At 35.2% G+C, this 27,999-nt stretch overlaps 4 pseudogenes; all 4 read left to right on the forward strand.

Annotated features, from left to right (window-relative positions):
- Positions 1-5: 5 nt before the first annotated feature.
- LOC145631564 (UDP-glycosyltransferase 88A1 pseudogene) lies at positions 6-2,644 on the forward strand (annotated as a pseudogene).
- Positions 2,645-2,719: 75 nt separating this feature from the next.
- Positions 2,720-5,415, forward strand: LOC145631566 (UDP-glycosyltransferase 88A1 pseudogene; annotated as a pseudogene).
- A 1,539-nt stretch (positions 5,416-6,954) lies between these two features.
- LOC145631336 (UDP-glycosyltransferase 88A1 pseudogene) lies at positions 6,955-8,876 on the forward strand (annotated as a pseudogene).
- Positions 8,877-25,602: 16,726 nt separating this feature from the next.
- Positions 25,603-27,427, forward strand: LOC145630098 (UDP-glycosyltransferase 88B1 pseudogene; annotated as a pseudogene).
- Positions 27,428-27,999: the final 572 nt, after the last annotated feature.

A 27,999-nucleotide genomic window follows, 5' to 3' on the forward strand; every position in this document is an offset into this window, starting at 1 on the left:
AATTAGTCATAAACATCTACAATAGTACAATGATATATTGATTTAAAAACCATATACCAGTAGTATTTAGGGAAAGTATAACTTTTAACAATCAAGAGAAATGCTTCGTATAACTTTTCCAATTTGTTTACTTTCTACTTGTTTACACTTGCTCAATGGTTAGTCAAGAATTAGTAGCACTGTAGTCACTGTTGTTTTACCTTAAGATGGAACATGACAGAAAATTATCATAATTATTTTTATGTTTTTTATTCTTTCGATCTAATAATGCCATAATGGTAAAAAAAAAAAAAAAAAAAAAAAAAAAAAAAAAAAAAACAAAAAAAAAAGTAGTGCATACCACGGTTCACAAACTTATGCATTGAAATTGTCTTAAACATACTAAAAAGAGAAAAAAATTAAGATAAGTTGTATCTCACTAATTTTGCAAGGTGTTGTTCTTTGATTCTATCATTACTGTAGTTATTCCCTTTATAAAACAATCAATTTCTTGTTTTAATCACACATTTCATTTCATCTTCCCAATTCAGAACCTCAAATTCCTCTGTTTTTTTTTTTTAATAATGGAGAAAATAGTACTTTATCCATCACCAGGAATCGGCCATTTAATCTCCATGGTTGAGCTTGGAAAACTCCTTTTATCTCACTCATCTTCTATCTCTTCCATTACCATACTCATTGCAAACTTCCCCTTCTTAACTGGCTCATATTCATCATACATTTCCTCTGTTTCAAATTCGTTCCCTTCTATCACCTTCCTTTCTCTTCCTTCTGTTCCTCTTCTCCTAGGTGAACCTTCAAATTACGAAGACTTTGAACATATCTTGTATGAAGCTCTTCGTAGTAATAACCACAATGTCCAGCAATTCCTTGAATTGATATCTGTATCCTCCCCTGTTTCAGCCTTCATTCTTGACTTCTTTTGTTACCCTGCTGTTGAAGTTTCTCAATCACTTAAAATACCCACTTACTTTTTCTTTACTTCGAGTGCTTCTACTCTAGCGTTCTTTCTTAACTTCCCGGAGTTCGACAAAATTGCCACTGATTCTTACGGGAGTCTTAAGGCTTCGACTTCTTTTGAGATTCCTGGGTTGTTCTCTGTTCCTGCTAGTCATATGATCGAGCCTATGCTTGATCGAGGTGTGAGCTACTATGAGTTTATTAATTTGGCTGAAACTATGCCCAAGTCTGATGGGATTATCATTAATACTTTCGAATCATTAGAAGTTAAAGCTGTTAAGGGTTTGAAACAGGGGACTTGTCTTCCTGGTACTCAAATTCCTCCTGTTTATTGTATTGGGCCTTTGTTTGCTAATCGTGATGGCGGTGTGGAGAACAATGGTGAAGAGAGGCATGAGTGTCTGAAATGGCTCGATTCACAACCTAGTCGGAGTGTGGTGTACTTGGGGTTTGGGAGTAGAGGTGTGTTTTCTAAGGAGCAAATATGGGAGATAACTTTTGGGTTAGAGAGGAGTGGGGTGAGATTTCTGTGGACTGTTCGGGCCCCTCCTGGTAATGAGAAGGGTGCTAAGTTTACTCCGCCACCGGATCCGGATTTGGACTCAATCCTCCCGGAAGGGTTTTTGGAACGTACTAAAAATAGGGGTCATGTAGCTAAGTCGTGGGTCCCACAGATTGCGGTGTTGGGTCATGAATCTGTGGGTGGGTTTGTGAGTCATTGTGGGTGGAACTCGACTTTAGAGGCGGTGAATGCTGGGGTGCCTATGGTGGCGTGGTCTCTTTATGCCGAGCAAAGGTTTATTAAGATTTTGATTGTGGAGGAGATAGGGATTGCATTACCGATGGATGAAAATGAAGATTGGTTTGTGAGCTCAAGTGAGGTTGAGAAGCGAGTCAAGCAAATTTTGGGATCGGAGGAAGGGGATGTAGTAAGGAAACGTATGCTCGAATTGAGAAATAAGGCTAAGGTCGCACTAAATGAAGGAGAATCGTCAGAGGTTGCATTAACTGCATTAATAGAATCATGGAAGCATTGAAGATAGTACTGTATTAATGTGTAATGTAAGAAGCTGTGCCAGCATTTAAATTAATAGTCTTTAGTGTTTGTTTAGACAATCATTTGTGCATAGGAAGCTATCTTATGAACTATGATTTCTGAAGTTAACACACTTTTTTTTTTAAAAAAAACAAAAAAAAAAAAAAAAATCAAAAACCTGTTCTCACTAATTTTACAAAGTGCCTAGTTTAACTCTAGCATAATCCTTACTACGGAGTATATAACAAGTACTTAATAACACTCTAGATGCTGGACAAGTAAGGTACTTAAAATTTTAAATTACTACTGTACTTGGTTTATTAGTAATTGTTCCATTTTAACTTTACACATATTTCAATACAAAACCTTATATACAAGGATCTATAACTTCAAAAATTATATATTTGAAAAATTTATATCGAGACGCATTTAACGATTATGTAGCTATGATTTTCATTAATAGTAAATAATGGCCAAAGTGAGGTGTGTGAGTAAGGTTAAAAGTCAAATAAATCAATTAAAAAAATGAGGATGTAGGCTTGATGTTTCTGTTAATTATTATAAGAGCTATTAGTATTAATCTTTAGATCAAAAGTTAACATTATTTTAACACCTTATAATGATACAACTTATTGTCTCCGTTACAGGTTATGTGCAACGATTAGACATTTTTCCTCTCTGTTTTATGTCAAATCGTTGCACATAACCTTTACGGAGGTAGTATATTGAATGTAGTTTGGTATATATCTAACGTCAAATTAGTGTGAGTCACATGTATGTTAAATTTAATTAGTCCGTTTCATTTATTTGGTAGTAAGAGGAAGTAGTTTAATAGTGACTGGTGAATTTAAAATTGAGAAAGTAGTTGTATGTTGGCCACGATTTCATTGTAATGGTCATGGATTACATCACCATCTTAACTACTGAAATCTCAAAGATTTTCACTAAGATTTTCTTGTACACCTCCAATCTCCATTTATTTAAGTTCAATTCACAAAAAAACGTGAGCCACGAGTTCACGATTTGGTTCAGATAATAACATGCTTTTTTTTTTTTTTTGAAAAGCAGATAATAACATGCTTAAATTACAGTCAATTGTGTAGTTTTCTTGTTTTCATTCATCTTCTAAAAAAAACAAAACTTCAAATTCCTCTGTTTTTCCAACAATGGAGAAAATAGTACTTTACCCATCACCAGGAATCGGCCATTTAATCTCCATGGTCGAGCTCGGAAAACTTCTATTATCTCACTCTTCTTCTATCTCCATTACTATTCTCATTGCAAACTTCCCTTCAGTTAGTAGTTCATATTCATCCTACATCTCCTCTGTTTCGGCTTCTTTTCCTTCAATCAACTTCCTTTCTCTGCCTTCAGTTTCTCTACTACTTGGTGATCCAATAAATTACGAAAATTTTGAACATATTCTTTATGAATTTCTTCAGAGTAATAGCAACAACGTCAAACAATCCCTTGAATCGATTTCTATCTCTTCCCCTGTTTCAGCCTTCATTATTGACTTTTTTTGTTACTCTGCTGTTGAAGTTTCTCAATCACTTAAAATACCCACTTACTTTTTCTTCACTTCTGGTGCTTCTGCTCTAGCTTTCTTTCTTAATTTCCCGGTCTTCGATAAAATTGCCACTGATTCTTACAGGAATCTTAAGGATTCGGCTTCGTTTGAGATTCCTGGATTGTTCTCTGTTCCTGCTAGTCATATGCTCGAGCCTATGCTTGATCGAGGTGCGAGTTATTATGAGTTTGTTAAAATGGCTGAAACTATGCCTAAGTCTGATGGGATTATCGTTAATACTTTCGAGTCGTTGGAGGTTAAAGCTGTTAAGGGTTTGAAACAGGGAACTTGTCTTCCTGGTACACAAATTCCTCCTGTTTATTGTATTGGGCCATTGTTTGCTAACCGTGGCGGGGGTGCGGAGAATAATAGTGAAGAGAGGCATGAATGTCTGAAGTGGCTTGATTCGCAGCCTAGTAGAAGTGTTGTGTACTTGGGGTTTGGGAGTAGAGGTATGTTTTCTAAGGAACAAATATGGGAGATAGCTTTAGGGTTAGAAAGGAGTGGGGTGAGGTTTTTGTGGACGGTTCGGGCCCCTCCTAGTGAAGAGAAGGGTGCCAATTTGTCTCAGCCACTGGATCCAGATCTAGACTTGATTCTTCCAGAAGGGTTTTTGGATCGGACTAAAGATAGGGGTCATGTAGCTAAGTCGTGGGTTCCACAGATTGCAGTGTTGGGTCATGAGTCAGTGGGTGGGTTTGTTAGTCATTGTGGGTGGAACTCGACTTTAGAGGCAGTGGATGCTGGGGTGCCTATGGTGGCGTGGCCTCTTTATGCCGAGCAAAGGTTTAATAAGATTCTAATTGTGGAGGAGATAGGGATTGCATTACCAATGGATGAAAATGAAGATTGGTTTGTGAGTTCGAGTGAGATTGAGAAGCGAGTCAAGCAAATTTTAGGCTCGGAAGGAGATGTTGTAAGAAAACAAATGCTCGAAATGAGGGAGAAGGGTAAGATTGCTCTCAATGAAGGACAGTCGTCTAATGTTGCATTAACTGCATTAATGGAATCATGGATACATTGAAGAATGAAGATTGTGCAATGTTATGTAAGTTGCTATGCTGACAATACAATTTCTAGGCTTTACTCGTGTTGAATCTTTAATAAGCTTAATTACTTGTGCAATTGTTCTGGAATTCTCAATGTTCAATTCTCAATTTGTTAGAAATAATGGAGTGATCTTGGATGTTGCCTATATTGGAAGCTATTTCTGAGTTTTTAATGCGATTTGTGAATTATATTGCGGTTTTTGGGCAATAATTGAGTAGAAGTGTGGTGTTCGGGGCCTGCGCTGCCAAAAAATTGAATGGTACAGGACTACAGGATTGCCAAAACATGTTTAACATTAGCAAAAGTGAAAATCTACAACTACATACTCCCTTGGTAATGGGTATGTGATGAACCGATGACTAAGTCTGTTTCAGTGTTTCTTATGGTCTTACCCTAAGGCCTAAGTATGTGATGAACCGATGACTACTAAAGTGCGACAAAGTATAGAGTATTATATTAAGGTTTGTCGTTTCTCTAAAAGATCAATGGTTTTATAAGCCACGAAAGTCATTGCAGAATAATATATTCCTTTTGATTCTAAATTTTTTTTTTTAGAAGGTAAGAAGAAATAAACATTAGGAAACCCTCCTCACGAGGGGGAATTCCTAATGTAATTCCTTATAAATTACTCGTATATACTTAACCTAAAAACAAGAGGGTAAAGAATGAGTCGGAACTTTTAAAAATGCAAGTATTTCATACCTGTATTTCAGAATAATGGACTTGTTTAATGTATAATAACTGTACAACTGTACAAGATCTAATGGAGCCACAGTTGGGGCGGCTTTGTAAATTTGTTCACTTCCAAAACTTAATTACTTGTATGTTATACTGTATCTTTGGCCTCATTTGTTTTACATGGGAATTTATTTTCAGTAAGAAGTTACTTTTCATGGAAATACTTTCTTTTATGAAATTCGTTAAATCGTTATATTTTCCCGTTCTCCAAATATTGCAACAAGGGGATGGACATTTTTTTTTTTTTTAAGTCGGACATGTATTTTAAGAATAAGAAAGATTGAGGGGATTAAATATAGGGACCATGTGATGAGGAGAAAGAAAGAGAAAACACGTGCATATATGAAAATGTTGTAATGTTAGTGAAACAATAAAAGCGATAGTATGTGAGAAAGAGTAGTTTTTGTTAATAATTTAAGAGCACGCTTAGTAAGAATGTGTTTGGGTTGAAAACAAATTCAATTAAATAATTATTGTTACTAAGTATTTGGTTAGACGGTTTAATGCTTTCCACTATTTGTTACCTATCTAAAACTTATGGTAAACATTCAAGATCAGACTAGTGTATTGTTATGTGTGTCAAGTTTCAACGATCAATTATTTACCTATAGATGATGTATATTTTTTACACTTAACATCTAATCATATACATTTCCTTAAGGGAAAAAAAATATCATATACATATAAGCTCAAGCTAGTACACCTTTTGTCCCTAAATTAAAAGTATCTTTCTCTTTATAATGTGAGTAATAAATACTAGAAAAAAAAGCTTTATATTAAGGGACAGACGAAGTAGTACATTAGCAATGTGCACTAAATTTTGGCAATCAAAAATATCAAAGCAATTGTATGATGATTGGCCGCGATTTCATTGTAAGAGTCCTGGATTATCACATCTTGACTACTACAATTTCTAAGGGGTGTTAAATATCGCCGTCCAAATTTATCGCCACCGCCATCATTTCAAGCAAATTACAATCTTGCCCTTAATTTTTTTTCCCCATTTTCATTTTGTAACATTAGTCCATCAACCACAACTGTATCAACCACCACCTTCTACACCGCACATCCACAACGACGACAAAAGTCGACGAGAAAGGGATAGTGATCGAGGTGGCTTGATGAAAAAAGAATCAAGGATCAATCGGAGCTCCACGGTAACCGGAGGCCAAAACCGGTTATCATGGACGGTAATTGGAGCCTAATTCAAAATTTGCTCAATTTTCTTTAAAAAAATTAATATGGTGTGGCCGGTAACCGGAGGTGAAAACCGGTTGCCCACCACCGGTAACCGGAGGTGAAAACCGATTACCGGTGCGGTCAACCGGATTTGGTCGCCGGTTACCGGTTTTCACCTCCGGTTACCACCCACTTATTTCATAAAAAAAAACTAATCGGAAACTACTTACCTTCTTTCCGCCGTAGCTGTCGCCGCCGCCGATGTCTAAGTCCGTGCCGCCTCCACCGCTTGAGATCACGCCACCACCACTGCATGAGCTCGTCGCCAAATTCTTACCGGTAAACCCCAAATATGTGGTTGTGTGGTAAAAAAGGTGAGTGGTTGGTGTTTGAGGAGAGAGAAAAAAAATAAGGGTCAAAGATGGGTTTGGGTTTAGTAAGGGCAAAATTGTCAGTTTACTCAAAATGATGGCGGTGGCGATAAATTTAAACGGCGGTATTTAGCATTCCACTTTCTAAGATATCACTAACATTTTCTCTCAACACCGTATCCCATTAATCAACTTCAATTTACTAAAATAAAATGTCAACCACGAGTCCACATTTCCACAACCCTTAGACAATTACACATTTGCTTCAGAGAGTTGTATAAATTCACTTAGTTTTCTTGTTTCAATTCTCACATTTCATCTTCCTTAAAAAAAAAAAAAAAAAAAAAAAAAAAAAAAAAAAAAAAAAAAAATCCCAAAGATCAAACTCCTAAAACAATGGAGAAAATAGTACTTTACGTCTTTACCCATCACCAGGAATCGGCCATTTAATCTCCATGGTTGAGCTCGGAAAACTTCTATTATCTAACTCTTCTTCTATCTCCTCCATTACCATTCTCATTGTTAACTTCCCCTTCTTAACTGGCTCATATTCATCTTACATTTCCTCTGTTTTGGCTTCGTTCCCTTCGATCACCTTCCTTTCTCTGCCTTCTGTTCCCCTACTACTTGGTGATCCATCAAATTACGAAGATTATGAACAAATTATCTTCGAATTTCTTCGTAGTAATAGCAACAATGTCAAGCAATCTCTTGAATCAATTTCTATCTCTTCCCCTGTTTCAGCCTTCATTCTTGACTTCTTTTGTTACCCTGCTCTTGAAGTTTCTCAATCACTTAAAATACCCACTTACTATTTCTACACTTATGGAGCTTCTGCTCTAGCATTATGTCTGAACTTACCGGTTTTCGACAAAATAGCCACTGATTCTTACAGGAATCTTAAGACTTCTTTTGAGATTCCAGGGTTGTTTTCTGTTCCTGCTGATTATATGCTCGAGCCTATGCTTGATCGAGGTGTGAGTTATTATGAGTTTATTAAAATTGCTGAAACTATGCTCAAGTCTGATGGGATTATTGTTAATACCTTCGAGTCACTAGAGGTTAAAGCTGTTAAGGGTTTGAAACAGGGGACTTGTCTTCCTGGTACTCAAATCCCTCCTGTTTATTGTATTGGGCCTTTGTTTGCTAACCGTGGCGGCGGTGCAGAGAACAGTGGTGAAGAGAGGCATGAATGTCTGAAGTGGCTTGATTCGCAACCTAGTAAAAGTGTTGTGTACTTGGGGTTTGGGAGTAGAGGTTTGTTTTCTAAGGAGCAAATATTGGAGATAGCTTTTGGTTTAGAAAGGAGTGGGGTGAGATTTTTGTGGACCGTTAGGGCTCCTCCTAGTGAAGAAAAGGGTGCCAAGTTCTCTGACCCACCGGATCCGGATCTAGACTGGATCCTTCCAGTAGGGTTTTTGGATCGGACCAAAGATAGGGGTCATGTAGCTAAGTCGTGGGTCCCGCAAATTGCGATTTTGGGTCATGAATCGGTGGGTGGGTTTGTTAGTCATTGTGGGCGGAACTCGACTTTAGAGGCAGTAGATGCTGGGGTGCCTATGGTGGCATGGCCTCTTTATGCCGAGCAAAGGTTTAATAAGATTTTGATTGTGGAGGAGATAGGGATTGCTTTACCGATGGATGAAAATGAAGATTGGTTTGTGAGTTCGAGTGAGATTGAGAAGCGAGTTAAGCAAATTTTAGGCTCGGAAGGAGATGTTGTAAGAAAACAAATGCTCGAAATGAGGGAGAAGGGTAAGATTGCTCTCAATGAAGGACAATCGTCTAATGTTGCATTAACTACGTTAATGGAATCATGGGTACATTGAAGATTGTACAATGTTATGTCTTATGTAAGTTGCTATGCTGACATTACAATTTCTAGGCTTTACTTCTGTTGAATCTCTAATAAGCTTAATTACTTGTGCAATTGTTCTGGAATTCTCAAATTGTTAGAAATAATGGAGTGATCTTGGATGTTGCCAATATTGGAACTCTCTCCCTTCTCTTCCTTCAATCTCTTTCATTCCTTTCCCTTTTCCTTCCATTCAAACACAATTGTAAATGTTTGACCGCTAAGATAGTTACTGAAAGATTGTATTAGTAAAAATCATATAGGGTCTGTTCGACCTATTCACCTTATTTTCGTTTAGATTTAATAATAATTACAGTTAAGTTTTAATAAGATAAATAAAAAAAAAAAGAGAAAATAATCTAATTTAAAAGGGTATTAAAAAAGGAGAAAATAATCTGATTTAAACTACTTCCGTTTTAGTTTATTAGCAACATTTATCATAAATGAATACTGCTTATAAATTATTTGCAACAAATAAAGAGTATTAGTCCTTCCTTTTTTACATGTCATTTCTTTCTAATTCTCGCTTTTCATCACATATAACTTTATTTTTCTCTCTACATTATCATTTATAAACAAATTTACCTAAATACGGGTATCACATTGTTGTAAATAATTGAAACATATGTAGTACGTTAAACAATTGGTTGAAATATTAATGTAGTTGATGGTCGAAATTTAAATGTAGTTGTAAATATAAATGTAGTTGTGTACTTCGGGTTTTGGGAACGATTTACAATAGTATGGTTTATTTAAAACTTATTTACAATTTTGCATTGGTATAAAACTTATTTACGAAATTGTTGTCCACATAGGCTCAGATAACTTTGTTATTTTCTTTACAAAAATTCAGCTCAAAGCTGCTACATGAGGTAGAGGTACGGTTTTTGTACTAAAACCAAACTTATGTACTAAAACCAAACTTATGTACTAAAACTAAACTTATGTACTAAAACTGCTACTTTAGTCAATGCTTATACTCAAAAGCAACCAAAGCAAAATCAATCTTGTATACGAAACCAAACAGCACAGAATTTAATTTCCAAAGAAAATTGAGTTTATTATATTGATTTTGACATTATGTGGCAATAGCTTAATTAAATTTAACAACTAATTGAATTAAGAAGGAAAAAATAGGGCTAAATACCTTATTAATTTGGGGGTAATTAAGTATCAAAGAACCGTTATGTTCATCAATTGGTGGTGGCTACGCTAGATGGGTTGGCCGCTGGTGTGCAGGAGGATGCAAAGTGGATGATGATCGGCGACGTGATGTGCATGGTGGTCTAGTGGAAATAGAGAGGGTTGTTGTGGTGTGTATGTCAGTATGTGTGTGTGTGTTTTTTTAAATGTATTTGCAATAGAGCAGCTTGTTATGTAGAGTATTACGGAAAACCGCTATCTGAAGTAGCAGTTTGTCTTTAATAATAATTAAATTCATCCAAACGTATTTCTGAGCCTATGTGGATAGCAATTTTGTAAAAAAGTTTTGTATTGACGCAAAATGGTGAATAAGTTTCAAATGAACCATATTTTGGTAAATCATCCGAGTTTGGAAGTACATGTTATAATTTCAGAGAAATTGTGAAAAATTGAAAGAAAAACAAGAGAAAAAATGAGGAAAATTTTATTATGATGTAGATGATGTTATTACATGCCAAATAAGAGTATTTATACATCACCATATAATCTAGTAGCTTCAGTAAGAAGATACATAAAATAAAAATATCTAACTTAAAATATCTATAACTAACTATCCCGAAATTCAGGAAGGTTTTTATAACAGAATCTAGGTAGCTGAGCTGGATTCTGCTGACTGCGCTCTCCTTGCTGAGTTGACAGTCGAACCAATACCTTTAATAAGAGGTGTGTTTTATAAGGAGCAATTTGAGCAAATATTGGAGATAGCTTTTGGGGTTAGAGAGGAGTGGGGTGAGATTTGTTAAATTTCGAAACAATATAAAATGGGTCTGGGCAACCCAAACAAGGAGGAGGAGAGTTTGGTCCACAAACAAGGTTTTGGAGCTTCCATACTAAAACCAATTGGCAATAGTATGAGGTACTCCTCTACCTTATAAAGTGAAATTATCTCTCCTCTTTCTCCAATGTGAGACACTCATAAGTGGGCTACAATGGGTTTCAACAAGATTTTTGTATGTGCACTTGTGCAGTGTTCAGTGTTCAGGCCCCTCATATTGAAGAGAAGTGTTCCAAGTTCTCTAAGCCACCAGATTCAAAGGACTCAAACCTTCCAAAAAAAAAATTGGATCAACTAAGGATAGGGGTTATGTAGCTAATTATAAGTTGTAGGTCCCACAGACTGCAGTGTTGGGTCATGAATCGGTGGGTGTGCAAGTCATTGTGGGTGGAACTCGACTTTAGAGGCATTGGATGCTGGAGTGTCTATGGTGGCGTGGCCTCTTTATGCCGAGCAAAGTTTTATTAAGATTTACAATTTGGAAGAGATAGGAATTGCATTACCGATGAATGCAAATGAAGATTAGTTTGTTAGTTGGAGTGAGATTGAAAAGTGCGTTAAGCAAATTTTAGAATAAGATGTTATAAAACGTATGCTTGAAGTGAGGAATATGACTAAGATTGCACTAAATAAAGGTAAATTGTCTGAGGTTGCATAAACTGCATTGGTAGAATCATGGAAACATTGAAGATAATACAATGTTATGTATGATGGTGCGCCAACCTTAAAATTACTTGTGAAATCTTTCTAGAAGTCTCAATTACTACGTTGTTAAAAAAACAATAATGTTTTGTATCATGCAATTGTTGTTATGGCAATATTAAGTGTTTTTTGTTTTTTTTTTGTTTTTTTTTGTTTTTTTGTCCCCTTCCACGATTAACACATAAGGGGGCATAATTAAAGTAATGCCAAAAGTGAGTTGTTTTGGTCAATCATATATCATTATGTAAAAGATGTGGTGTTTGGGCTTTGCTCTCCCAAGTAATTGAACGGAAGGAGCTTGCTCTACCAAATAACTAGATAATCGGAATTCTAATTTATTTGTAAATAATAGAAGTATTTCTTTTTAAAATATCCATCCATTTCATATTAGATGACATGTTTCATTTAGTCAAATTCGTCAATGCATACTTTCTAATGTAAATATCCTTGATTACATATTAACAAAAATTATAAAAATAGAATATTTAAACAGTAGATGTTGATACGAATCTAACAAGTCCTCACATCATAATTATTTTTCTCAATACAAAATCACAAAACAAATTCAAAGAAAAATTATATGAATAATGTATAAAGTCCAATTGTATCATCTAATTTGGAACAGAGAAAGTAATTATATAAAAAATTAGCATTAATGAAAGTACAACTTATTTTCTAAAATCACACATTTTAATCAAATTTGACATGAAAAAAAATGATAGGCATATAATAATTAGGAAAAATTGAAAGAAACACTTCTACTCAAAAAAATCCTACCTTTACAAAATTTGGAAATATTCTCACCTCTAACCCCCATATGATCAAAACAGTTAGGACATGTTTGCTCTTTTATATAAATTAAATCTAATTTGTTTTTTTTAAAAAAAAAAAAAAAAAAAAAAAAAACCACGCAATGGGTGCCTTAAAATCTTAAATTGATAATTTGTCCATCAAAACATATAGAGAAACCTCAAAAAGACATCGGATCTCCCATAATTGTTCAACACCATAAATAGAGCTGTCAATTCGGGTAAACGGGTCGGGTTTGGGTCAGGTAAGAATGGGTTGGGTCACTCATGTTGGGACAATTCAGATTAATTCCATAACCTATACAAGTTGGGTTTGGATTGGGTCATGCTTGAGTCAGGTCACGTCGGGTCATACTTCTTATCGGGTTTAGGTCGAGGTTAATGACAGGTCGGTTACATTCTGATTTTCACGGGTTAAAACAAGTTATGGTAATTCTCGGGTTCTAGTCGGGTTCGGTTCAAGTCAATAATTTGCGAGTTAGAATCAGGTCGGGTCATTCTCGGGTTTGAGTCGGGTTCGGTTCAAGCCAATAATTTGCAAATTATAATCAGGTCGGGTCATTTTCAAGTCGGGTCATTCTCGGGTTCAAGTCGGATTCTGTTCAAGTCAATAATTTGCGGGTTATAATAAGGTTGGGTCATTTCCAAGTTGGGTCATTCTCGGATTCAAGTCAGGTTATGTTCAAGTCAATAATTTGCAGGTTACAATCAGGTCGGGTCATTTCCAAGTCAGGTCATATTCGGGTTCAACTAACTATAAATAAATAATTATCATTTTTATCAAGCTAATTATTTCCTTTGACTATAATATATATGGCAATATACTAGGGAACTATAGTCTATAATTTAGGAAGATAATTATCTCCTTTGACCATACAACAAATATATACTATATTTAACTCTTAAATTTGAGGATGATGCTCCTTTCTTTTGCTGGCCTGGACTGACTTGGTCTCCCAAGACAAAATGCTTTGATCAACAATTTGGGTTTAATTTAGGTCGGGTCGATCAATAACAAATCGTGTTAATTTCGAGTCGAATTAGTAACAGATCGGGTTGAATTTTTGGGTTGGGTAAGTAATAGGTATGGTAAAATTCGGGTCGGGTCAATAACAAGTCGGGTTGAATTTTGATCAGGTCAATAACAAGTCGGGTTGATTTTGGGTCCGGTTTGTAACAGGTTGGGTTAAATTCGGGTCGGGTTAGGAACGGGTCGGGTTGAATTCAGGTCAGGTCAGTAACAAGTCGGGTTAAATTCGGGTTTTGACAGGTTAAAACGGGTATGGGTCAATTTCGGTTCAATTGAGTTTCGGTTCAAGTTAATAATTTTGGCCGTTGTAAACCGGTAAATCGGAGTAAGTTGTAAACCGGTAAATTGGCCGTTTAAAGGCAAATTGAACGGTTCCACACACCCAATTGGACTCTTGGAGAGTATTAGGGACAATGGTAAACATTTCGGTAATTTTTATTTTCGGGCGAAAAAAAGTCAAAAAAACTCCAAAATTGAAAGCTAATATCAACACTTTTTTGAGAAATTTTGGAGGTTTCGGGGCCCGGTGTCGAAAAATCTTGAAATTCTATTGGATACATCTCGGGGTCATATACTCATATAATGCCGTTTGGAACCATATATGATCATTATTTGTTGTCATAAATGTTCGTGGTAGGCTTGAGTTAATGAAATTCGTTCAAGTTGTAAACCGGTAAATTGATCGTTTAAAGGCAAATTGGATGGTTCCACCCACCCAACTGGACTCCCGGAGGGTATTAGGGACTATGGTAAACATTTCGATAATTTTAATTTCCGGCGAAAAAAAAAAATTCAAAATTAAAGGTTAATATCTACGCTTATTGAGAAATTTTGGAGGTTTCGGAGCCCGGTTTAGAAAAGTATTAATATTTTAGGGGATACATCTCGGGGTCATAAAATGTCGTTTGAAACCATAAATGATCATCATACGTTGACATAAATGTTCGTAATAAGCTTAAGTTAACGAAATTTGTGCAGGTTGTAACCGTTAATTAAATTGGCCGTCTAAAGGAAAATTGGATGGTTCCGCCAGCCCAATTGGATTCCCGGAGGGTATTAGGGACCATGGTAAAAATTTAGACAATTTTTATTTTCGGGCATAAAAAAAAAGTCAAAAATTTCCAAAATTGAAGACTAATATCCACGTTTTTTGAGAAATTTTGGAGGTTTCGGGTCCCGATATCGAAAAGTCTTGAAATTATAGGGGATATATCTCGGGTTCATATAACTCTATTTGGAACCATATATGATCATTATTTGTTGTCTTAAATGTTCGTGGTAGGCTTGAGTTAATTAAATCGGTGCAAGTTGTAAACCGGTAAATTGGTCGTTTAAAGGCAAATTGGATGGTTCCACCTATCCAATGGGACTTTCGAACGATATTAGGGACCATGGTAAATATTTCGGTAATTTTTATTTCTGGGCGAAAAAAAGTCAAAAAATTCAAAAATTGAAGGCTAATATCCACGTTTTTTGAAAATTTTTTGAGGATTCGAGGTCCGGTGTCGAAATTTTTTGAAATTCTAGATGATACATCTTAAGGTCATTTAATGCCTATTGGAACCATATATGATCATTATATGTTGTCATAAATGTTCGTGGTAGGTTTGAGTTAATGAAATCGGTGTAAGTTGTAAACCGGTAAATTGGTCGTTTAAAGGCGAACTGGATGATTATACCCAGCCAATTGCACTCCCGCGGGGTATTTAGGGACCATGGTAAACATTTTAACAAATTTTATTTTCGTGCGAAAAAAGTAAAAAAAAATACCAAAATTGAAGGCTACTATCCATGATTTTTTAGAAATTTCGAAGGTTTCGAGGCCCGTAGTCGAAAAGTCTTGAAATTCTAAGGGATACATCTCGAGGTCATTTAATGTCGTTTGGAACCATATATGATCATTATTTGTTGTCATAGATGTTTGTGGTAGGCTTGAGTTAATGAAATCGATGCAAGTTGTAAATCGGTAAATTGGCCGTTTAAAGGCAAATTGGATGGTTTCACCCACCCAATTGGACTCCCAGAGCGTATTAGCAACCATGGTAAACATTTCAGCTATTTAATTTTCGGGCAAAAAAAAAGTTAAAAATTCCAAAATTGAAGTCCAATATCCATGTTTTTTGAGAAATTTTGGAGGTTTCGGGGTCTGGAGTCGAAAAGTCTTGAAATGTTAGGGAACAAATTTCGGGGTCATATAATGTCATTTGGAACCATATATGATCGTTATTTGTTTTCATAAATATACGTGGTAGGCTTGAGTTAATGAAATTGGTGAAAGTTGCAAACCGGTAAATTGGCTGTTTAAAGGAAAATTTGGATGGTTCCACCCAGCCAGGTGTTTTCCGAAGGGTATTAGGGACCATTGTAAATATTTAGGCAATTTATATTTCCGGGCGAAAAAAAGTCAAAAAATACCAAAATTGAAGTCTAATATCCATGCATTTTGCAAAATTTTGGAGGTTTCGGGGCCCAGTGTCGAAAAGTATTGAAATTCTAGGAAATACTTCTTGGGGTCATATAATGCCGTTTGGAACCATATATGATCATTATATATTATCATAAATGTTTGCGGTATGCTTTATTTAATGAAATCTGTGCAAGTTGTAAACCGGTAAATTGGTCGTTAAAGGCAAATTGGATAGTTCCACCCACCCAATTGGACGCCCGGAGGTTATTAGGGACCATGGTAAAAATTTCGGAATTTTTTTATTTTCGGGTGAAAAGAAGTAAAAAAATTCCAAATTTGAAGGCTAATATCCACGCTTTTTGAGTAATTTTGGAGGTTTCGGGACGTGGTGTCAAAATGCCTTAAGAATTAGGGGATACATCCAAGGGTCATATAATTCCGTTTGGAACCGTATATGATCATTATATGTTGTCATAAATGTTCGTGGTAGGCTTGAATTAATTAAATCGGTGCAAGTTGTAAACCAGTAAATTGGCCATTTACAGGAAAATTGGATGGTTTCACCCATCTAATTGGCCTCCCGAAGGGTATTAAGGAATGTGGTTCGGCAATTTCTATTTGCGGGGGAAAAAAAATTCAAAAAATTCCAAAATTAAAGTTTAAGATCCATGTTTGTTGAGAAATTTTGGAGATTTCGAGGCCCGGTATCTAAACGACTTGAAATTTTAGGATTTAATCTCGGGGTCATATAATACCGTTTGGAACCATATATGATCATTATATGTTGTCATAAATGTTCGTGGTAAGCTTTATTTAATGAAATCGGTGCAAGTTGTAAACCGGTAAATAGGCCGTTTAAAGGCAAATTGGATGGTTCCACCCACACAATCGGACTACTAAAAGATATTAGGGACCATGGTAAACATTTCGGCAACTTTTATTTACGGGCGAAAAAAAGTCAAAAAAATTCAAAAATTGAAGGCTTATATTCACGCTTTTTGAGAAATTTTAGAGTCTTCTGGGCCTGGTGTCTAAAAGTCTCAAAATTCTATGGAATACATCTCGGGGTCATATAATTTCGTTTGGAACCATATGTGATCATTATTTGTTGTCATAAATGTTCATTGTAGGCTTGATTTAATGAAATCGGTGCAAGTTGTAAACCGGTACATTGGTCGTTGAAAGGCAAATTGGATGGTTCCACCCACCCAATTGGACTCCTGGAAGGTATTTGGGACTATGGTAAGTATTTCAGCAATTTTTATATCCGGGCGAAAAAAAGTCAAAAAATTCCAAAATTGAAGGCTAATTATCCATGTTTTTTGAGAAATTTCGAATGTTTTGGGGCCTGGTGTCGAAAAGCATAGAGATTTTAGGGGATACATTTTGGGGTTTTATAATGTCGTTTGGATCCATATATGATCATTATATGTCTTCATAAATGTTCATGGTAAGTTTGAGTTAATGAAATCAGTGCAAGTTGTAAACCGGTAAATTGGTCGTTTAAAAGCAAATTGGATGGTTCCACCCAGCCAATCGGACTCCCGAAGGGTATTAGGTCCATGGTAAACGGGTCGGGTTTGGGTTGGTAAGAGTGGGTTGGGTCAATTCTAGTTGGGTCAATTCGGATTAATTCCATAACCTATGCGGGTCCGATTTGGGTTGGGTCATGATTGGGTTGGGTCACGTCGGGTCATATTTCTTATCGGGTTTAGGTCGGGTTAATAACAGATCGGATTATGTTCGGGTCGGGTGAATAATAGGTCGGGTTTAATTCGGGTTTTCACGGGTTAGGGTAATTCTCGGGTTCGAGTTGGGTTCGGTTCAAGTCAATAATTTGCGGGTTAGAATTAGGTCGGGTCATTCTCGTGTTTGAGTCGGGTTCGGTTCAAGTCAATAATTTGCAGGTTATAATCAGGTTGGGTCATTCAAGTCGGGTCATTCTCGGGTTTTAGTCGAGTTCGGTTCAAGTCAATAGTTTGCGGGTTATAATTAGGTTGGGTTATTTCCAAGTCGGGTCATTCTCGGAGTTAAGTCGGGTTATTTCCAAGTCGGGTCATTCTCGGAGTTAAGTCGGGTTATGTTCAAGTCAATAATTTGCAGGTTACAATCAGGCCGGGTCATTTCCAACCTAGGTCATAATCGGGTTCAACTAACTATAAATATATTATTATCATTTTTATCAAGCTAATTATTTCTTTTGACTGTAATATATATGGCAATATACTAGGGAACTATACTTTATAATTTATGAAGATAATTATCTCCTTTGACCATACAACAAATATATACTATATTTAACTCTTAAATTTGAGGATGAAGCTCCTTTCTTTTGCTGGCCTGGACTGACATGGTATCCCTAGATAAAATGGTTTGATCAACAATAATAAGATGGTCTAAATTGCATTTAAGATGATTTGAAATCGGGTCAGGAACAATTTGGGTTGAATTTAGGTCGGGTCAATAACAATTCGTGTTGATTTCGAGTCGGGTTAGTAACAGATCGGGTTGAACTTTTGGGTCGAGTTAGTAATAGGTCTGGTAAAATTCGGGTCGGGTCAATAACAAGTCGGTTTAAATTTGGATCAGGTCAATAACAAGTCGAGTTGATTTCGGGTCGGGTATTTAACAGGCTGGGTTAAATTCGGGTCGGGTTAGGAACGGGTCAGGTTGAATCAGGTCAGGTTAGTAACAAATCGGGTTAAAATTGGGTTTTTACGGGTTAAAATTCGTTTGGGTCAATTTCGGGTCAAGTCGGGTTCGGTTTAGGTCAATAATTTACGGGTTACATTCGGGTCGGGTCACCTCCTGGTCAGTTCATGTTCGGATCTCACATACTCGGGTCAACTCCTTTGGGTCACCATTTTGTCGGTTTCAGATGGATCGGTTAATAATCGGGTTTGAGTCGGTATTTCGGGTCGAGTCAACTTTTGACAGCTCTAGCCATAAGACAATAAAACGAGCTAAATTATGGGCAACAACATTCCCATCTTGCTTAACATGACACCATAAAACAGAATTATAATAAACAGAAGAGAAAAATATTTTCTTATTTTGTAAAACATAGAATAATAAACAAACATAAAATATTATAATTGGTTGTACCTGTGAAAAAATTCCTAAAATACCCTTATCTTTAAGATATGACTCCCTTTTTTCAACACTTTTATACGACTTAATGATGATGATGATGATGGTGATGATGATGATGATGATGATGATAATAATAATAATAATAATAATAATAATAATAATAATAATAATAATAATAATAATAATAATAATAATAATAATAATAATAATAAATTGTATCTCGGCTCCCCACCAATTTCTTGTAAATTGATTTAATTTGTATGTTTTTTGATTTTATAAAAATAATAATAATAATAATAATAATAAATAAATAAATAAATAAATAAATTAATAAATAAATTAATTAATTAAAATAAAAAAAAAAGTGATTGTGAAATTTAAATTAAAGAGAATAATTTATGGGAAACCATTTTTTTTTTTTAAAAAAGGGAATGACTTAAAGTGAATTATTTTTAGGCCCGTTTGCTTTGATGTACTACATTTTCAATGGAAAACATATTTTCAAGAAAAATCACACTTAGCTTGTAAAATAGTTTTTCTTTGTTTGGTTTTTACAAGAAAATGTAAAGAGAAATTAAAATAGGAGCGGAAATGTGGGGATGGATAAAGGAAAGTTAAAAGGAGATAAGATAAAGGGAGAAAATTATGGCTTCCTTTGTTTGATGAAGTAAAATGTTTTCTTTGTAAAAAGAATAATAATAATAAAAAAAAAAAAGTAAAATGTTTTCCACTATTATAGATGCAATTTTTCATTGAAAATAATTTCCTTTCCATAAAAACATTTTAATTCAAACCAAACGAGACCTTAAATTTATTTTCTTATCACATTCCATACTTATATACAAATGGTGTTTTCATTAAAGTTCATAATTAATAAGTTCATATTTGCTTTCTACAAGTTCATAATTAATAAGCTTTTCAAAAAAAAAAAAAAAAAATTTCATAATTAATAACGAATCTCACTATTGTAATAAGCACACCTCCTTGTAAGAAATTTCTTCTTATTTTTCTTTTTAAAATTCCTTATTTGGTGGATTTTTCACAAAAATAAGGTGGTTAAAAACCCCAAAAAATTAAAATTTGTTATATTGTTATGATAATATCTAAATATGGATGACTATTATCCCATGTACAATCTAGAATATTTTAGAGTTGGGTATTTGGTCTTATCCATTGATGGAACCTTAGAAAATGTACATTATATATATCCCGTACTAGATGGAATATGAAATAAAACGTAACAATCTTCCCTCATCTCTCTTTATTTTCTATTCCATATTTAACACGTTATCAGCACCATTGCTAGTCAACTGAGTAGGATTACCAAACATTTATCTAGAATCCATATTATTATTATCATGTAAGTATGATCGCAGCCCATAACAATTATAATTTAACATTTATCTACTTTTGCATGCTTATTTATTGGAATATCAACATATATAACGAATACAGAGCATGATATATAATTTAAGGTTCCATTTTTATTTTTCTCCATGCTAACATTCTCCCCTTCTATTACGTTCTTATTTATGCATGATTTGTATCAGGTTTATTTATGCATGATTATAACGTTTAATACATATTTTTGAATACTATTTATATATACTTATCATATTATTTTGTATAGTGAAAAATGTCGAACCTAGCTCGAATTTGTGGCCCTTGATATTACCGGAAAGAATTATTTATCATGGGTGTTAGATGCTGAAATACACCTATATGCTAAAGGGCTTGGTGAAACAATAAAAGAGGCTAATAAGGCAACACCTCAAGATAAGGCTAAAGTCATGATTTTTCTTCGCCATCACCTCCATGAAGGGCTCAAAAATGAATATTTAACTGTGAAAGACCCACAAATCCTTTGGAGTAATCTAAATTTGAGAAAGGTATGACCACCAAAAAACAGTGATACTCCCTAGAGCTCGTTATGAATGGTTAAATTTGAGATTGCAAGATTTTAAATCTGTTAGTGAATATAACTCAGCTATGTTTAAAATAACTTCTCAATTGAAATTATGTGGAGAAAATATTATTGATGCAGAAATGCTTGAAAAGACATACTCCACTTTCCATGCTAATAATATTGTCCTGCAGATACAATATAGAGAAAAAGGTTTTAAAAAATATTCTGAATTAATATCCTGTCTTCTTGTGGCTGAGCTAAATAACGAGTTGTTAATGAAAAATCATGAATCACGTCCTACTGACTTTACTCCATTCCCTGAAGCGAATGTGACAACCCATAACGGGAAAGAAACTAAAAACAGGGACCATTCCAGCAGTAGTGGTCGAGGTAGAGGTCGTGGTCGTGGCCAATGGCGCGGCCGGGGTCGTGGACGTGGATATGGTAGAGGTCGTGGAGGTCATTTCACAAACTCACATTCCCACCAGAAGTGGGAACGTAGGGATGAAAAAGAGAAAAGTGATAACAATATATGTTACCGTTGTGGAGGAAAAGGTCATTGGTCTCGGGTTTGTAGAACTCCAAAGCATCTTATTGAACTTTACCAAGAATCATTGAAGAAAGGAAAGAAAGTTGAGGCAAACCTTGTTCTTGAAGATGGTGAAGGTGATTTTGATTTTGGCAATGCCAATCAATTTGATGTTGGTGATTTCCTTACTTCCCCGGAAGGGAATAATTTTGATTTTGACAGTACAACTCATTTAGAAGTTGTCGATTTCTTCACTGCCCCAAAAGGGAATAATTAAAATTATATTGTATTATGTCAGTTTTAAGTATTAGACTTATGTTTGCTTATTCTAGTAATTTATTTAAGTTTATTTCTTTCGTTGTAATAAGGATTTTTGCTTTATAAATTTATGAACTATTTGAGTGTTTTTATTGATTTATTTGTTTTATCATCTTTATTTTTATGCTTAATATTTTGACATGTATTTTATTTCATGAAGAACATGGATATTACTCAAGTTCAATTTGCTATGAATGGTGAATAATTATGTCTTGCTGACAGTGCAACTACACATACAATACTTAAAAATAAAAAATATTTCTCTCATTTGATGATGAAAAGGATTAATGTAAGTACCATATCGGGTAGTACAAATATCATTGAGGGCTCCGGAAGAGCCACTATAAAGTTGCCTTGGGGAACTGAAATTAAAATAATTGATGCTTTATACTCCCCATTGTCTCAAAGAAATTTATTAAGTTTTAAGGATATTCGCAATAATGGTTATCATATTGAGACAATCAATGAAGAAAATAACGAATTCCTTCAAATCACAAATATAACTCAAGGCTCAAAACATGTTTTGGAGAAAATACCTACATTCTCTAGTGGTTTGTACTACACAAAAATCAATGTTATTGAAGCTCATGCTATAGTAAACCAGAAGTTTACTAATGATTTTGTTGTTTGGCATGACCGGTTAGGCCATCCCGGTTCAATAATGATGCGAAAAATAATTACGAATTCATGTGGACATTCTTTGAAGAGCCAGCAGATTCTTCATAATAATTTTTCATGTGCTGCTTGCTCGGAAGGCAAGTTGATTATTCGCCCATCACCAGCTAAAATTAATTTTGAATCAATTAGTTTTCTGGAACGTATACAAGGAGATATTTGTGGGCCCATACATCCCCCATGTGGACCATTTAGATATTTTATGGTTTTAATTGATGCATCAACTAGATGGTCACATGTGTCTTTGTTATCAACTCGTAACCTGGCGTTTGCGAGACTACTTGCCCAATTGATTAAGTTACGGGCACATTTTCCAGATACTCCCATTAAGACTATTCGGCTTGACAATGCTGGTGAATTTACATCTCAAGCTTTTAATGATTATTGCATGTCAATTGGGATAAATGTTGAACATCCTGTAGCACATGTTCATATACAAAACGGTCTAGCAGAGTCATAAATAAAACGTATTCAGTTAATTGCTAGACCATTGCTTATGAAATCCAATCTCCCAATTTCTGCTTGGGGACATGCTATATTACATGCAACAACACTAATTCGCATTAGGCCAACAAGTTATCACAAGTTCTCCCCATTACAATTGGTTTATGGTCAGGAACCAAATATTTCCCATCTAAGAATTTTTGGATGTGCGGTTTATGTTCCAATAGCTCCACCACAACGCACTAAGATGGGTCCTCAAAGGAGGATGGGGATATATGTTGGGTTTGAATCCCTGTCAATAATTAAATATCTTGAGCCTACAACAGGGGATTTATTTACGGCTTGTTTTGCAGATTGTCATTTTAACGAGTCACTTTTCCCAAGATTAGGGGGAGAAAAGAGAGAGCTGGAAAATGAAATTAAATGGAATGAATCATCATTATCCTATCTTGATCCTCGAACTAAACAATGTGAACTGGAAGTTCAAAAGATAATTCATTTACAAAGTTTAGCGAATCAATTGCCAGACTCGTTTGCTGACCCAAAAAGAGTGACCAAGTCGCATATTCCAGCTGTTAATGCTCCATTTAAAATAGATGTCCCGGAAGGACAAAATAAAATTGCTAATGAGTCTAAACCACGCCAAAAACGTGGAAGACCAATAGGTTCCAAAGATAAGAATCCTCGGAAAAGAAAAGGAGCATTGATTGATGATGGTCAAATTGAAGAAACAATTTCCGAAGGATCTCCAGAAGAGACTTTAGACATGATACAAGAAGAAATTCAGGTACCTGATAATGAAGAAATTTCAATAAATTATATCATGTCTGGAATTACATGGAACCGAAATCAAATCGACGTCGATGATGTTTTTGCATGCAATGTAGCATTAGATGTTATGGATAATAATGAGGATCATGAACCAAAATCTATTGAAGAATGTAGACAAAGAAATGATTGGCCAAAATGGAAAGAAGCAATTGAAGCAGAATTAAAATCTCTTGGAAAAAGAGAAGTATTCGGACCAGTAGTCCGTACACCTGAAGGTGTAAAGCCAGTGGGATATAAATGGGTCTTTGTGCGAAAGAGAAATGAAAAGGGTGAAGTTGTAAGATATAAGGCACGCTTAGTTGCACAAGGATTCTCACAAAGACCTGATATTGATTATGAGGAGACATATTCTCCTGTGGTGGATGCAACTACTTTTAGATTTTTGATTAGTCTGGCAATAAGAGAAGGACTTGACTTACGTTTGATGGATGTAGTCACAGCTTATTTATATGGCCCACTGGATAATGACATTTACATGAAGCTCCCAGAAGGATTCAAGCTGCCGGAAGCAGCAAAATCTAGTTCTCGAGAACATTTCTGTATTAAATTGAACAAATCTCTTTATGGATTGAAACAATCTGGGTGTATGTGATATAACCGTCTAAGTGAGTATTTGTTGAAAGAAGGTTACAAGAATGATCCTATCAGCCCATGTATTTTTATAAAGAAATTTGGATCAGGATTTGTTATAATTGCAGTGTATGTTGATGATTTGAATATCATTGGAACTCCTGAAGAGATTTCAGTGACTGTCAATTATTTAAAGAAAGAGTTCGAAATGAAAGATCTAGGAAAGACAAAATTCTGCTTGGGGTTACAAATAGAGCACCTAGAGAATGGAATCCTTGTGCATCAATCAACATACATAGAAAAGGTTCTTAAAAGATTTTCTTTGGATACAACACATCCATTGAGCAGCCCTATGGTTGTAAGATCACTTGAAGTAGAGAAAGATCCATTCCGACCTCGGGAAAATGATGAAGAAATTCTTGGTCCTGAAGTACCGTATCTTAGTGCAATTGGAGCACTAATGTACCTTGTAAGTCATACACGACCTGATATATCATTTTCAGTTAATTTATTAGCAAGGTTTAGTTCATGTCCAACTCGAAGGCATTGGAATGGGATTAAACATTTACTTCGTTACCTTCAAGGTATGAAGGATATGGGTTTATTTTTCCCAAAGTTGTCCAAAGAAAATTTGATTGGTTTTGCAGATGCAGGTTATTTATCTGATCCTCATAATGGTCGGTCACAAACTGGATATGTGTTCACATATGGTGGTACTGCCATTTCTTGGCGTTCCATGAAACAAACCATTGCAGCTACTTCTTCCAATCATTATGAGATTTTAGCAATTCACGAGGCTAGTCGTGAATGTGTATGGTTAAGGTCGGTAGTTCAACATATAAAAGAAATTTGTGGTTTATCATCTGGGAAAGAGGCACCAACAACTTTATATGAGGATAACGCTGCTTGTATTGCTCAACTTAAGGAAGGATACATCAAAGGCGACAGAACAAAGCACATCTTACCCAAATTTTTCTTCACTCATGATCTTCAGAAGAATGGAGATATAAATGTATTGCAGATTCGTTCAAGTGAGAATTTAGCAGACTTATTTACTAAGGCTCTTCCGACAGCAACATTCAAAAAGTTAGCTTACGGCATTGGATTGCATCGTCTTAAAGATCTCAAGTGATGTAGTCATGAGGGGGAGTTAATGCGCGCTGCACTCTTTTTTCCTTAACCATGGTTTTTTCCCACTGGGTTTTCCTGGTAAGGTTTTTAACGAGGCAGCATCTTATGCGCATTATTGTATTATTTTGTACAGGTTTTGTAGTAAATGTTAGTTATTGTTTTATTCAATATATAGTCATCCAAGGGGGAGTGTTATGATAATATCTAAATATGGATGACTATTATCCCATGTACAATCTAGAATATTCTAGAGTTGGGTATTTGGTCTTATCCATTGATGGAACCTTAGAAAATGTACATTATATATATCCCGTACTAGATGGAATATGAAATAAAACGTAACAATTTTAACATATATACACTAAAAAAAAAAAATTATTTTTATTTTTATAATTGTTTTTCATTTAATCATCAAATAAGGAGGAAAAACTATCATCTCTCGAAAAGGATGGAGCACCTTAAAAAATATCGCTTTCCAGAAAAAAATATCAATTACTCGTGCAACTTATCAAGATAAAGTAAATCCGTTGATGTTTAATTGGTGATGCTACTACTACCACAAAAACACATACCTTCTTCCTTTAAATAGCACACTACATATTATCATAAGACATTTCCTAATTCTTCTCTTCTTCTTCATTCAAAACTCCTTTGTGTTTTTACAACAATGGAGAACATTGTACTCTACCCATCACCTGGCATTGGCCACTTAATCTCCATGGTTGAGCTTGGAAAGATTCTCTTATATCACTCATCTTCTATTTCCTCCATTACTATTCTCATCTTAGATTTCCCCTTTATAACTGGTTCATATTCCTCTTACATGTCCTCTGTTTCTTCCTCTTTTCCTTCAATCAAATTTCTTTCTCTTCCTTCTGTTCCTCTTGCTCTTGGTGACCCTTTAAAATACCAGAATTTAGAGCATTTGAAATTCGAAATCTTTCGTAGTAATAATCCCAATGTGTTAGAATCTCTCAATTCACTTTCCCCTGTTTCAGCCTTCATTCTTGACTTCTTCTGTTACCCTGCTGTTGAAGTTTCTCAATCTCTGAAAATACCCACTTACTTTTTCTTCACTTCTAGCGCTTCTTCTCTTACTTTCTTTCTTAACTTCCCAGTATTCGACAAAATTTCCTCTGCTTCTTTCAGGGATCTTGACATTACTCTTGAGATTCCTGGGTTGTACTCTGTTCCAGCTAATTGTATGATTCAGCCAATGCTTGATCGTGGCGGAAGTTATCGTGAATTTGTTAAATTAGCTGAAACATTGCCTAAAGCTGATGGAATTATCATCAATACTTTCGAGTCATTGGAGGTTAGAGCTGTTAAGGCCTTAAAACAGGGGACTTGTCTTCTTGATACTTCAGTTCCACCTGTTTATTGTATTGGGCCGTTGATTGCTAACCGTGGCGACGGTTCGAAAAATAATGGTGAACCGAGGCATGAGTGTCTAAAATGGCTAGACACACAACCTAGTCAAAGTGTGGTTTACTTGAGTTTTGGGAGTAGGGGTGTTTTTTCTAAGGAACAATTGTGGGAGATGGCTTTTGGGTTAGAGAGGAGTGGGGTTAGGTTTTTGTGGGTGGTTCGGGCCCCACGTCGTGAGGAAAAAAGTGATGCATTTTTTAAGCCACCCGAGCCGGATTTGGACTCGATCCTACCTGAAGGGTTTATAGAGAGGAATAAGGAAAAGGGTTATGTGGTCAAGTCATGGGCACCACAAATTGACGTGTTAGGTCATGATTCAATAGCCGGGTTTGTGAGTCATTGTGGATGGAACTCGACTTTAGAGGCTATTGATGCTGGAGTTCCTATAGTGGCGTGGCCACTATATGCTGAACAAAGGTTTAATAGGATAGTTCTTGTGGATGAAATAGGGATTGCGTTACCAATGAACGAGTCTAAAGACCTATTTGTAAGTTCGAGTGAGATTGAGAAACGAGTCAAGCAAATTGTGCACTCTGAAGAAAGGAATCTTATAAAAAACCGAGTGTTGGATTTGAAAGACAAGGCTAGGGATGTACTCAAAGAAGGAGGCTCCTCAAATGTAGCATTGACTACATTAATGGAATCATGGAAACAATGAAGAAAGGTCAATATTCCAGTAATGTGTAATGTATGATAACATTGCATGGTGGAGCTTGATAGATTGTAATGTACGTTCTATTTGTCATGCTTAGCTTTATTAAACTTTTGTGTGATCTTAAATATGTATGAACGTGATCAAACTATTTGTTTTGATTTTGTTTTGTTATTACTAGCAGTTGTTTTAAGGTCTTGATGAGTGTTCCTTTTCTTTGTGCAACATTGCAAGCTATTCAGCTAATCATTGCGGTGTTGGTCAAATAATAATATATCTCATAATTTTGAATTAGTGAGATATTGTGTTGATGGTGAAACATGCTTTATATGTAGTACATTAATTGTGACGTAGAAATCAATTGTGACGGACCGTGGAAGTAGTTTTTTTTTTTTTTTTTCCTCTTAATAATATTTAAGATCTAGCCACTGTACTAGATACTTCTAAAACTTGACTACTTTGCCGTGTTATACCGTGAGATTTAATTAAATTGTGATGGGACCGTGGAATTAGTTTTTTTTTTTTTTTTTTTTTCCCTCTTAATAATATTTAAGATCTAGCCACTGTACTAGATACTTCTAAAACTTGCCTACTTTGCCGTGTTATACCGTGAGATTTAATTAAATTGCATGATTATCATACGTACAATATTTATAGATGAAGGTTACAAAACTCATTACGACATCATTAAATATTTAATTAGCTCAAAGTTGAAAATTTATAAATTGATGTTCCGA

Source organism: Chenopodium album, chromosome 5, assembly GCF_948465745.1.
Source record: "Chenopodium album chromosome 5, dcCheAlbu1.1, whole genome shotgun sequence".
Lineage (NCBI taxonomy): Eukaryota > Viridiplantae > Streptophyta > Magnoliopsida > Caryophyllales > Amaranthaceae > Chenopodium > Chenopodium album.